Genomic DNA, 10000 nt, shown 5'->3' with positions numbered 1-10000 from the left:
GAACATTTTCAACACTTTGGGGCATTTTTAAACACTTTGCTCTTTTTCCCCCTCTCCCAACCAGGGGCCTGGGGAGCCTCCTCCTGCGGGCATGGAGAACCAGGGGGCCTGGGGAGCCTCCTCCTGCGGGGATGGGGAACCAGGGGCCTGGGGGGCCTCCTCCTGCGGGGATGGAGAACCAGGGGGCCTGGGGAGCCTCCTCCTGCGGGGATGGGGAACCAGGGGGCCTGGGGAGCCTCCTCCTGCGGGGATGGGGAACCAGGGGGCCTGGGGAGCCTCCTCCTGCGGGGATGGAGAACCAGGGGGCCTGGGGAGCCTCCTCCTGCGGTCATGGAGAACCAGGGGGCCTGGGGAGCCTCCTCCTGCGGGCATGGAGAACCAGGGGCCTGGGGAGCCTCCTCCTGCGGGGATGGAGAACCAGGGGGCCTGGGGAGCCTCCTCCTGCGGGCATGGAGAACCAGGGGGCCTGGGGAGCCTCCTCCTGCGGGCATGGAGAACCAGGGGGCCTGGGGAGCCTCCTCCTGCGGGGATGGGGAACCAGGGGCCTGGGGAGCCTCCTCCTGCGGGGATGGAGAACCAAGGGGCCTGGGGAGCCTCCTCCTGCGGGCATGGAGAACATGGGGGCCTGGGGAGCCTCCTCCTGCGGGGATGGAGAACCAGGGGGCCTGGGGAGCCTCCTCCTGCGGGCATGGAGAACCAGGGGGCCTGGGGAGCCTCCTCCTGCGGGGATGGGGAACCAGGGGGCCTGGGGAGCCTCCTCCTGCGGGGATGGAGAACCAGGGGGCCTGGGGAGCCTCCTCCTGCGGGCATGGAGAACCAGGGGGCCTGGGGAGCCTCCTCCTGCGGGGATGGAGAACCAGGGCGCCTGGGGAGCCTCCTCCTGCGGGGATGGGGAACCAGGGGGCCTGGGGAGCCTCCTCCTGCGGGGATGGGGAACCAGGGGGCCTGGGGAGCCTCCTCCTGCGGGGATGGAGAACCAGGGGGCCTGGGGAGCCTCCTCCTGCGGTCATGGAGAACCAGGGGGCCTGGGGAGCCTCCTCCTGCGGGCATGGAGAACCAGGGGCCTGGGGAGCCTCCTCCTGCGGGGATGGAGAACCAGGGGGCCTGGGGAGCCTCCTCCTGCGGGCATGGAGAACCAGGGGGCCTGGGGAGCCTCCTCCTGCGGGCATGGAGAACCAGGGGGCCTGGGGAGCCTCCTCCTGCGGGGATGGGGAACCAGGGGCCTGGGGAGCCTCCTCCTGCGGGGATGGAGAACCAAGGGGCCTGGGGAGCCTCCTCCTGCGGGCATGGAGAACATGGGGGCCTGGGGAGCCTCCTCCTGCGGGGATGGAGAACCAGGGGGCCTGGGGAGCCTCCTCCTGCGGGCATGGAGAACCAGGGGGCCTGGGGAGCCTCCTCCTGCGGGGATGGGGAACCAGGGGGCCTGGGGAGCCTCCTCCTGCGGGGATGGAGAACCAGGGGGCCTGGGGAGCCTCCTCCTGCGGGCATGGAGAACCAGGGGGCCTGGGGAGCCTCCTCCTGCGGGGATGGAGAACCAGGGCGCCTGGGGAGCCTCCTCCTGCGGGGATGGAGAACCAGGGGCCTGGGGAGCCTCCTCCTGCGGGGATGGGGAACCAAGGGGCCTGGGGAGCCTCCTCCTGCGGGCATGGAGAACATGGGGGCCTGGGGAGCCTCCTCCTGCGGGGATGGAGAACCAGGGGGCCTGGGGAGCCTCCTCCTGCGGGGATGGGGAACCAGGGGGCCTGGGGAGCCTCCTCCTGCGGGGATGGAGAACCAGGGGGCCTGGGGAGCCTCCTCCTGCGGGCATGGAGAACCAGGGGGCCTGGGGAGCCTCCTCCTGCGGGGATGGAGAACCAGGGCGCCTGGGGAGCCTCCTCCTGCGGGGATGGGGAACCAGGGGGCCTGGGGAGCCTCCTCCTGCGGGGATGGGGAACCAGGGGGCCTGGGGAGCCTCCTCCTGCGGGGATGGAGAACCAGGGGGCCTGGGGAGCCTCCTCCTGCGGTCATGGAGAACCAGGGGGCCTGGGGAGCCTCCTCCTGCGGGCATGGAGAACCAGGGGCCTGGGGAGCCTCCTCCTGCGGGGATGGAGAACCAGGGGGCCTGGGGAGCCTCCTCCTGCGGGCATGGAGAACCAGGGGGCCTGGGGAGCCTCCTCCTGCGGGCATGGAGAACCAGGGGGCCTGGGGAGCCTCCTCCTGCGGGGATGGGGAACCAGGGGCCTGGGGAGCCTCCTCCTGCGGGCATGGAGAACATGGGGGCCTGGGGAGCCTCCTCCTGCGGGGATGGAGAACCAGGGGGCCTGGGGAGCCTCCTCCTGCGGGGATGGGGAACCAGGGGGCCTGGGGAGCCTCCTCCTGCGGTGATGGGGAACCATGGGGCCTGGGGAGCCTCCTCCTGCGGGGATGGAGAACCAGGGGGCCTGGGGAGCCTCCTCCTGCGGGGATGGAGAACCAGGGCGCCTGGGGAGCCTACTCCTGCGGGGATGGAGAACCAAGGGGCCTGGGGAGCCTCCTCCTGCGGGCATGGAGAACATGGGGGCCTGGGGAGCCTCCTCCTGCGGGGATGGAGAACCAGGGGGCCTGGGGAGCCTCCTCCTGCGGGGATGGAGAACCAGGGGGCCTGGGGAGCCTCCTCCTGCGGGCATGGAGAACCAGGGGGCCTGGGGAGCCTCCTCCTGCGGGGATGGGGAACCAGGGGCCTGGGGAGCCTCCTCCTGCGGGCATGGAGAACCAGGGGGCCTGGGGAGCCTCCTCCTGCGGGGATGGGGAACCAGGGGGCCTGGGGAGCCTCCTCCTGCACCAGGGGGCCTGGGGAGCCTCCTCCTGCGGGGATGGGGAACCAGGGGGCCTGGGGAGCCTCCTCCTGCGGTGATGGGGAACCATGGGGCCTGGGGAGCCTCCTCCTGCGGGGATGGGGAACCAGGGGGCCTGGGGAGCCTCCTCCTGCGGGGATGGGGAACCAGGGGCCTGGGGAGCCTCCTCCTGCACCAGGGGGCCTGGGGAGCCTCCTCCTGCGGGGATGGGGAACCAGGGGGCCTGGGGAGCCTCCTCCTGCGGGGATGGGGAACCAGGGGCCTGGGGAACATTTTCAACACTTTGGGGCATTTCACAAGCGCTTCCCTCGCTTACGGCCACACCACCCTGAATGAGCCCGATCTCGTCTGATCTCGGAAGCCAAGCAGGGTCGGGCCCAGTTAGTACTTGGATGGGAGACCGCCTGGGAATACTGGGTGCTGTAAGCATTTTTTTTTGCCATTATTTGTGGGTAGAAAAGTGAGAAAAGTGACCTAAAATAGAACCGGGACTAGGCGGCAGTTCCCCCCACCAGGCGGCGGCATTTGGGGCATTATTTGTGGGTAAGAAAGTGAGAAAAGTGACCTAAAATAGAACCGGGACTAGGCGGCAGTTCCCCCCACCAGGCGGCGGCATTTGGGGCATTATTTGTGGGTCAGAAAGTGAGAAAAGTGACCTAAAATAGAACCGGGACTAGGCGGCAGTTCCCCCCACCAGGCGGCGGCATTTGGGGCATTATTTGTGGGTCAGAAAGTGAGAAAAGTGACCTAAAATAGAACCGGGACTAGGCGGCAGTTCCCCCCACCAGGCGGCGGCATTTGGGGCATTATTTGTGGGTCAGAAAGTGAGAAAAGTGACCTAAAATAGAACCGGGACTAGGCGGCAGTTCCCCCCACCAGGCGGCGGCATTTGGGGCATTATTTGTGGGTCAGAAAGTGAGAAAAGTGACCTAAAATAGAACCGGGACTAGGCGGCAGTTCCCCCCACCAGGCGGCGGCATTTGGGGCATTATTTGTGGGTCAGAAAGTGAGAAAAGTGACCTAAAATAGAACCGGGACTAGGCGGCAGTTCCCCCCACCAGGCGGCGGCATTTGGGGCATTATTTGTGGGTCAGAAAGTGAGAAAAGTGACCTAAAATAGAACCGGGACTAGGCGGCAGTTCCCCCCACCAGGCGGCGGCATTTGGGGCATTATTTGTGGGTCAGAAAGTGAGAAAAGTGACCTAAAATAGAACCGGGACTAGGCGGCAGTTCCCCCCACCAGGCGGCGGCATTTGGGGCATTATTTGTGGGTCAGAAAGTGAGAAAAGTGACCTAAAATAGAACCGGGACTAGGCGGCAGTTCCCCCCACCAGGCGGCGGCATTTGGGGCATTATTTGTGGGTCAGAAAGTGAGAAAAGTGACCTAAAATAGAACCGGGACTAGGCGGCAGTTCCCCCCACCAGGCGGCGGCATTTGGGGCATTATTTGTGGGTCAGAAAGTGAGAAAAGTGACCTAAAATAGAACCGGGACTAGGCGGCAGTTCCCCCCACCAGGCGGCGGCATTTGGGGCATTATTTGTGGGTCAGAAAGTGAGAAAAGTGACCTAAAATAGAACCGGGACTAGGCGGCAGTTCCCCCCACCAGGCGGCGGCATTTGGGGCATTATTTGTGGGTCAGAAAGTGAGAAAAGTGACCTAAAATAGAACCGGGACTAGGCGGCAGTTCCCCCCACCAGGCGGCGGCATTTGGGGCATTATTTGTGGGTCAGAAAGTGAGAAAAGTGACCTAAAATAGAACCGGGACTAGGCGGCAGTTCCCCCACCAGGTGGCGGCATTTGGGGACCCGTAGTGTGGGCAGAAAACTCACCAAAGTGACTTAAAATAGAACCGGTGCAGGCGGCATGTTCCCCCACCAGATGGCGGCATTTGGGGACCCGTAGTGTGGGCAGAAAACTCACCAAAGTGACTTAAAATAGAACCGGTGCAGGCGGCATGTTCCCCCACCAGATGGCGGCATTTGGGGACCCGTAGTGTGGGTAGAAAACTCACCAAAGTGACTTAAAATAGAACCGGTGCAGGCGGCATGTTCCCCCACCAGATGGCGGCATTTGGGGACCCGTAGTGTGGGTAGAAAACTCACCAAAGTGACTTAAAATAGAACCGGTGCAGGCGGCATGTTCCCCCACCAGATGGCGGCATTTGGGGAGCCGTAGTGTGGGCAGAAAACTCACCAAAGTGACTTAAAATAGAACCGGTGCAGGCGGCATGTTCCCCCACCAGATGGCGGCATTTGGGGAGCCGTAGTGTGGGCAGAAAACTCACCAAAGTGACTTAAAATAGAACCGGTGCAGGCGGCATGTTCCCCCACCAGATGGCGGCATTTGGGGACCCGTAGTGTGGGCAGAAAACTCACCAAAGTGACTTAAAATAGAACCGGTGCAGGCGGCATGTTCCCCCACCAGATGGCGGCATTTGGGGAGCCGTAGTGTGGGCAGAAAACGCACCAAAGTGACTTAAAATAGAACCGGTGCAGGCGGCATGTTCCCCCACCAGATGGCGGCATTTGGGGACCCGTAGTGTGGGCAGAAAACTCACCAAAGTGACTTAAAATAGAACCGGTGCAGGCGGCATGTTCCCCCACCAGATGGCGGCATTTGGGGACCTGCAGTGTGGGTAGAAAACTCACCAAAGTGTCCTAAAATAGAACCGGGACCAGGGGGCCTCTTCCCCCACCAGGTGGCGGGCTTGGGGGGCTTGGTTTCCGGGTAGAAAACTCACCAAAGTGTCCTAAAATAGAACCGGGACCAGGGGGCATGCTCCCCCACCAGGCGGCGGGCTTGGGGGGCTTGGTTTGCGGGTAGAAAACTCACCAAAGTGTCCTAAAATAGAACCAGGACCAGGGGGCATGTTCCCCCACCAGGCGGCGGGCTTGGGGGGCTTGGTTTGCGGGTAGAAAACTCACCAAAGTGTCCTAAAATAGAACCGGGACCAGGGGGCCTCTTCCCCCACCAGGCGGCGGGCTTGGGGGGCTTGGTTTGCGGGTAGAAAACTCACCAAAGTGACCTAAAATAGAACCGGGCTAGGCGGCATGTTCCCCCACCAGGCGGCGGGCTTGGGGGGCTTGGTTTGCGGGTAGAAAACTCACCAAAGTGTCCTAAAATAGAACCGGGACCAGGGGGCATGTTCCCCCACCAGGCGGCGGGCTTGGGGGGCTTGGTTTGCGGGTAGAAAACTCACCAAAGTGTCCTAAAATAGAACCGGGACCAGGGGGCATCTTCCCCCACCAGGCGGCGGGCTTGGGGGGCTTGGTTTGCGGGTAGAAAACTCACCAAAGTGTCCTAAAATAGAACCGGGACCAGGGGGCATCTTCCCCCACCAGGCGGCGGGCTTGGGGGGCTTGGTTTGCGGGTAGAAAACTCACCAAAGTGTCCTAAAATAGAACCGGGACCAGGGGGCCTCTTCCCCCACCAGGCGGCGGGCTTGGGGGGCTTGGTTTGCGGGTAGAAAACTCACCAAAGTGACCTAAAATAGAACCGGGCCAGGCGGCATGCTCCCCCACCAGGCGGCGGGCTTGGGGGGCTTGGTTTGCGGGTAGAAAACTCACCAAAGTATCGGCAAAATAGAACCAGGGAAGGGGGGGATGTCGGTCACAAGGTGCCCGAGTCAGAGAACCAGGAAAACGGACATAAATCCAGAAAACCTCGGTGTCTGACTGCTCCTCAAAAAGTGGTCTTTTTGATGTCACGAGCGCAACCACCTAGAGGTTAATGGGGAGGGATGGTGTGAGCGCAAACGGATTTTTCCTAAGTGTGACTGCTCCTCAAAAAGTGGTCTTTTTGATGTCACGAGCGCAACCACCTAGAGGTTAATGGGGAGGGATGGTGTGAGCGCAAACGGATTTTTCCTAAGTGTGACTGCTCCTCAAAAAGTGGTCTTTTTGATGTCACGAGCGCAACCACCTAGAGGTTAATAGGGAGCGAGTACAACAGGGGAGGGAGTGAATGGGCTCGGACTGTGGCCGAGCCTGGTGCCTCAAAATCGGACAAGGTTGGACTGGAAGCCCGCTGAGAACTCTGGTTCTTTTGCCAGACGAAACGAATTTTTTCCGAGTGTGACTGCTCTGCAAAAAGTGGTCTTTTTGATGTCACGAGCGCAACCACCTAGAGGTTAATGGGGAGGGAGTGGAAAAAACGACAAAGTGTTGAGCTCCGGACCGGGATGGCGGGCGACTCGAGCGGTCATGCCCGACTTTGAGACACTTTGTCGCGGTCATGCGAGCGACCTCCACTGCTCCCCGGAGGTGCCCCGGACCGGGTTGGCGGGTGACTCGAGCGGTCCTGCCCGACTTTGAGACCCTTTGTCGCGGTCATGCGGGCGTCCTCCGCCGGTCCCCGGAGGTGCCCCGGACCGGGTTGGCGGGTGACTCGAGCGGTCATGCCCGACTTTGAGACACTTTGTCGCGGTCATGCGGGCGACCTCCGCCGGTCCCTGGAGGTGCCCCGGACCGGGTTGGCGGGTGACTCGAGCGGTCGTGCCCGACTTTGAGACACTTTGTCGCGGTCATGCGGGCGTCCTCCGCCGGTCCCTGGAGGTGCCCCGGACCGGGTTGGCGGGTGACTCGAGCGGTCGTGCCCGACTTTGAGACACTTTGTCGCGGTCATGCGGGCGTCCTCCGCCGGTCCCTGGAGGTGCCCCGGACCGGGTTGGCGGGTGACTCGAGCAGTCATGCCCGACTTTGAGACACTTTGTCGCGGTCATGCGGGCGTCCTCCGCCGGTCCCTGGAGGTGCCCCGGACCGGGTTGGCGGGTGACTCGAGCGGTCATGCCCGACTTTGAGACACTTTGTCGCGGTCATGCGGGCGTCCTCCGCCGGTCCCTGGAGGTGCCCCGGACCGGGTTGGCGGGTGACTCGAGCGGTCGTGCCCGACTTTGAGACACTTTGTCGCGGTCATGCGGGCGTCCTCCGCCGGTCCCTGGAGGTGCCCCGGACCGGGTTGGCGGGTGACTCGAGCGGTTGTGCCCGACTTTGAGACACTTTGTCGCGGTCATGCGGGCCTCCTCCGCCGGTCCCTGGAGGTGCCCCGGACCGGGTTGGCGGGTGACTCGAACGGTCATGACCGACTTTGAGACACTTTGTCGCGGTCATGCGGGCGTCCTCCGCCGGTCCCTGGAGGTGCCCCGGACCGGGTTGGCGGGTGACTCGAGCGGTCGTGCCCGACTTTGAGACACTTTGTCGCGGTCATGCGGGCGTCCTCCGCCGGTCCCTGGAGGTGCCCCGGACCGGGTTGGCGGGTGACTCGAGCGGTCCTGCCCGACTTTGAGACACTTTGTCGCGGTCATGCGGGCGTCCTCCGCCGGTCCCTGGAGGTGCCCCGGACCGGGTTGGCGGGTGACTCGAGCGGTCGTGCCCGACTTTGAGACACTTTGTCGCGGTCATGCGGGCGTCCTCCGCCGGTCCCTGGAGGTGCCCCGGACCGGGTTGGCGGGTGACTCGAGCGGTCGTGCCCGACTTTGAGACACTTTGTCGCGGTCATGCGGGCGTCCTCCGCCGGTCCCTGGAGGTGCCCCGGACCGGGTTGGCGGGTGACTCGAGCGGTCGTGCCCGACTTTGAGACACTTTGTCGCGGTCATGCGGGCGTCCTCCGCCGGTCCCTGGAGGTGCCCCGGACCGGGTTGGCGGGTGACTCGAGCGGTCATGCCCGACTTTGAGACACTTTGCCGCGGTCATGCGGGCGACCTCCGCCGGTCCCTGGAGGTGCCCCGGACCGGGTTGGCGGGTGACTCGAGCGGTCGTGCCCGACTTTGAGACACTTTGCCGCGGTCATGCGGGCGACCTCCGCCGGTCCCTGGATGGCGGGCTCCAGTGAGGTCGGCGGGGGAAGGCTCGGGCTGAGGCCGACTTCGGTGCCTCAAAGTCGGACAAGGTTGGATTGGAAGTCCGCTGTGTTGAGGACCAGTGGCATTCGGCGGTGGAACGCTCAGAACTTGGCCGACATCGGTGCCTCAACGTCGGACAAGGTTGGAGTGGATGACCGCTGATAACTCTGGTTCTTTTGCCAGACGAAAGAAATTTTTCCCGAGTGTGACTGCTCTGAAAAAAGTGGTCTTTTTGATGTCACGAGCGCAACCACCTAGAGGTTAATAGGGAGGCACCATAACAGGAGAGGGAGTGAAAAGGCTCGGACGGTGGCCGAGCCTGGTGCCTCAAAATCGGACAAGGTTGGAGTGGATGACCGCTGAAAACTCTGGTTCTTTTGCCAGACGAAAGAAATTTTTCCCGAGTGTGACTGCTCTGCAAAAAGTGGTCTTTTTGATGTCACGAGCGCAACCACCTAGAGGTTAATAGGGAGGCACCATAACAGGAGAGGGAGTGAAAAGGCTCGGAGGGTGGCCGAGCCTGGTGCCTCAAAATCGGACAAGGTTGGAGTGGATGACCGCTGAAAACTCTGGTTCTTTTGCCAGACGAAAGAAATTTTTTCCGAGTGTGACTGCTCTGCAAAAAGTGGTATTTTTGATGTCACGAGCGCAACCACCTAGAGGTTAATAGGGAGGCACCATAACAGGAGAGGGAGTGAAAAGGCTCGGAGGGTGGCCGAGCCTGGTGCCTCAAAATCGGACAAGGTTGGAGTGGATGACCGCTGAAAACTCTGGTTCTTTTGCCAGACGAAAGAAATTTTTCCCGAGTGTGACTGCTCTGAAAAAAGTGGTCTTTTTGATGTCACGAGCGCAACCACCTAGAGGTTAATAGGGAGGCACCATAACAGGAGAGGGAGTGAAAAGGCTCGGAGGGTGGCCGAGCCTGGTGCCTCAAAATCGGACAAGGTTGGAGTGGATGACCGCTGAACACTCTGGTTCTTTTGCCAGACGAAAGAAATTTTTTCCGAGTGTGACTGCTCTGCAAAAAGTGGTCTTTTTGATGTCACGAGCGCAACCACCTAGAGGTTAATAGGGAGGCACCATAACAGGAGAGGGAGTGAAAAGGCTCGGACGGTGGCCGAGCCTGGTGCCTCAAAATCGGACAAGGTTGGAGTGGATGACCGCTGAAAACTCTGGTTCTTTTGCCAGACGAAAGAAATTTTTTCCGAGTGTGACTGCTCTGCAAAAAGTGGTCTTTTTGATGTCACGAGCGCAACCACCTAGAGGTTAATAGGGAGGCACCATAACAGGAGAGGGAGTGAAAAGGCTCGGAGGGTGGCCGAGCCTGGTGCCTCAAAGTCGGACAAG

At 62.2% G+C, this 10000-nt stretch overlaps 1 non-coding gene across 1 annotated transcript; it reads left to right on the top strand.

The window, feature by feature from the left end:
- Positions 1-3123: 3123 nt before the first annotated feature.
- Positions 3124-3242, top strand: LOC148057791 (5S ribosomal RNA). The gene has a single exon (XR_015710409.1). It is a non-coding gene; the product is annotated as a 5S ribosomal RNA (ribosomal RNA).
- Positions 3243-10000: the final 6758 nt, after the last annotated feature.

The sequence above is a fragment of the Callionymus lyra genome, unplaced genomic scaffold, assembly GCF_982586985.1.
Source record: "Callionymus lyra unplaced genomic scaffold, fCalLyr1.hap1.1 HAP1_SCAFFOLD_633, whole genome shotgun sequence".
NCBI lineage: Eukaryota > Metazoa > Chordata > Actinopteri > Syngnathiformes > Callionymidae > Callionymus > Callionymus lyra.
Note: the sequence above shows the minus strand (reverse complement) of the source record. Positions and strands in the feature narration are given on the sequence as shown.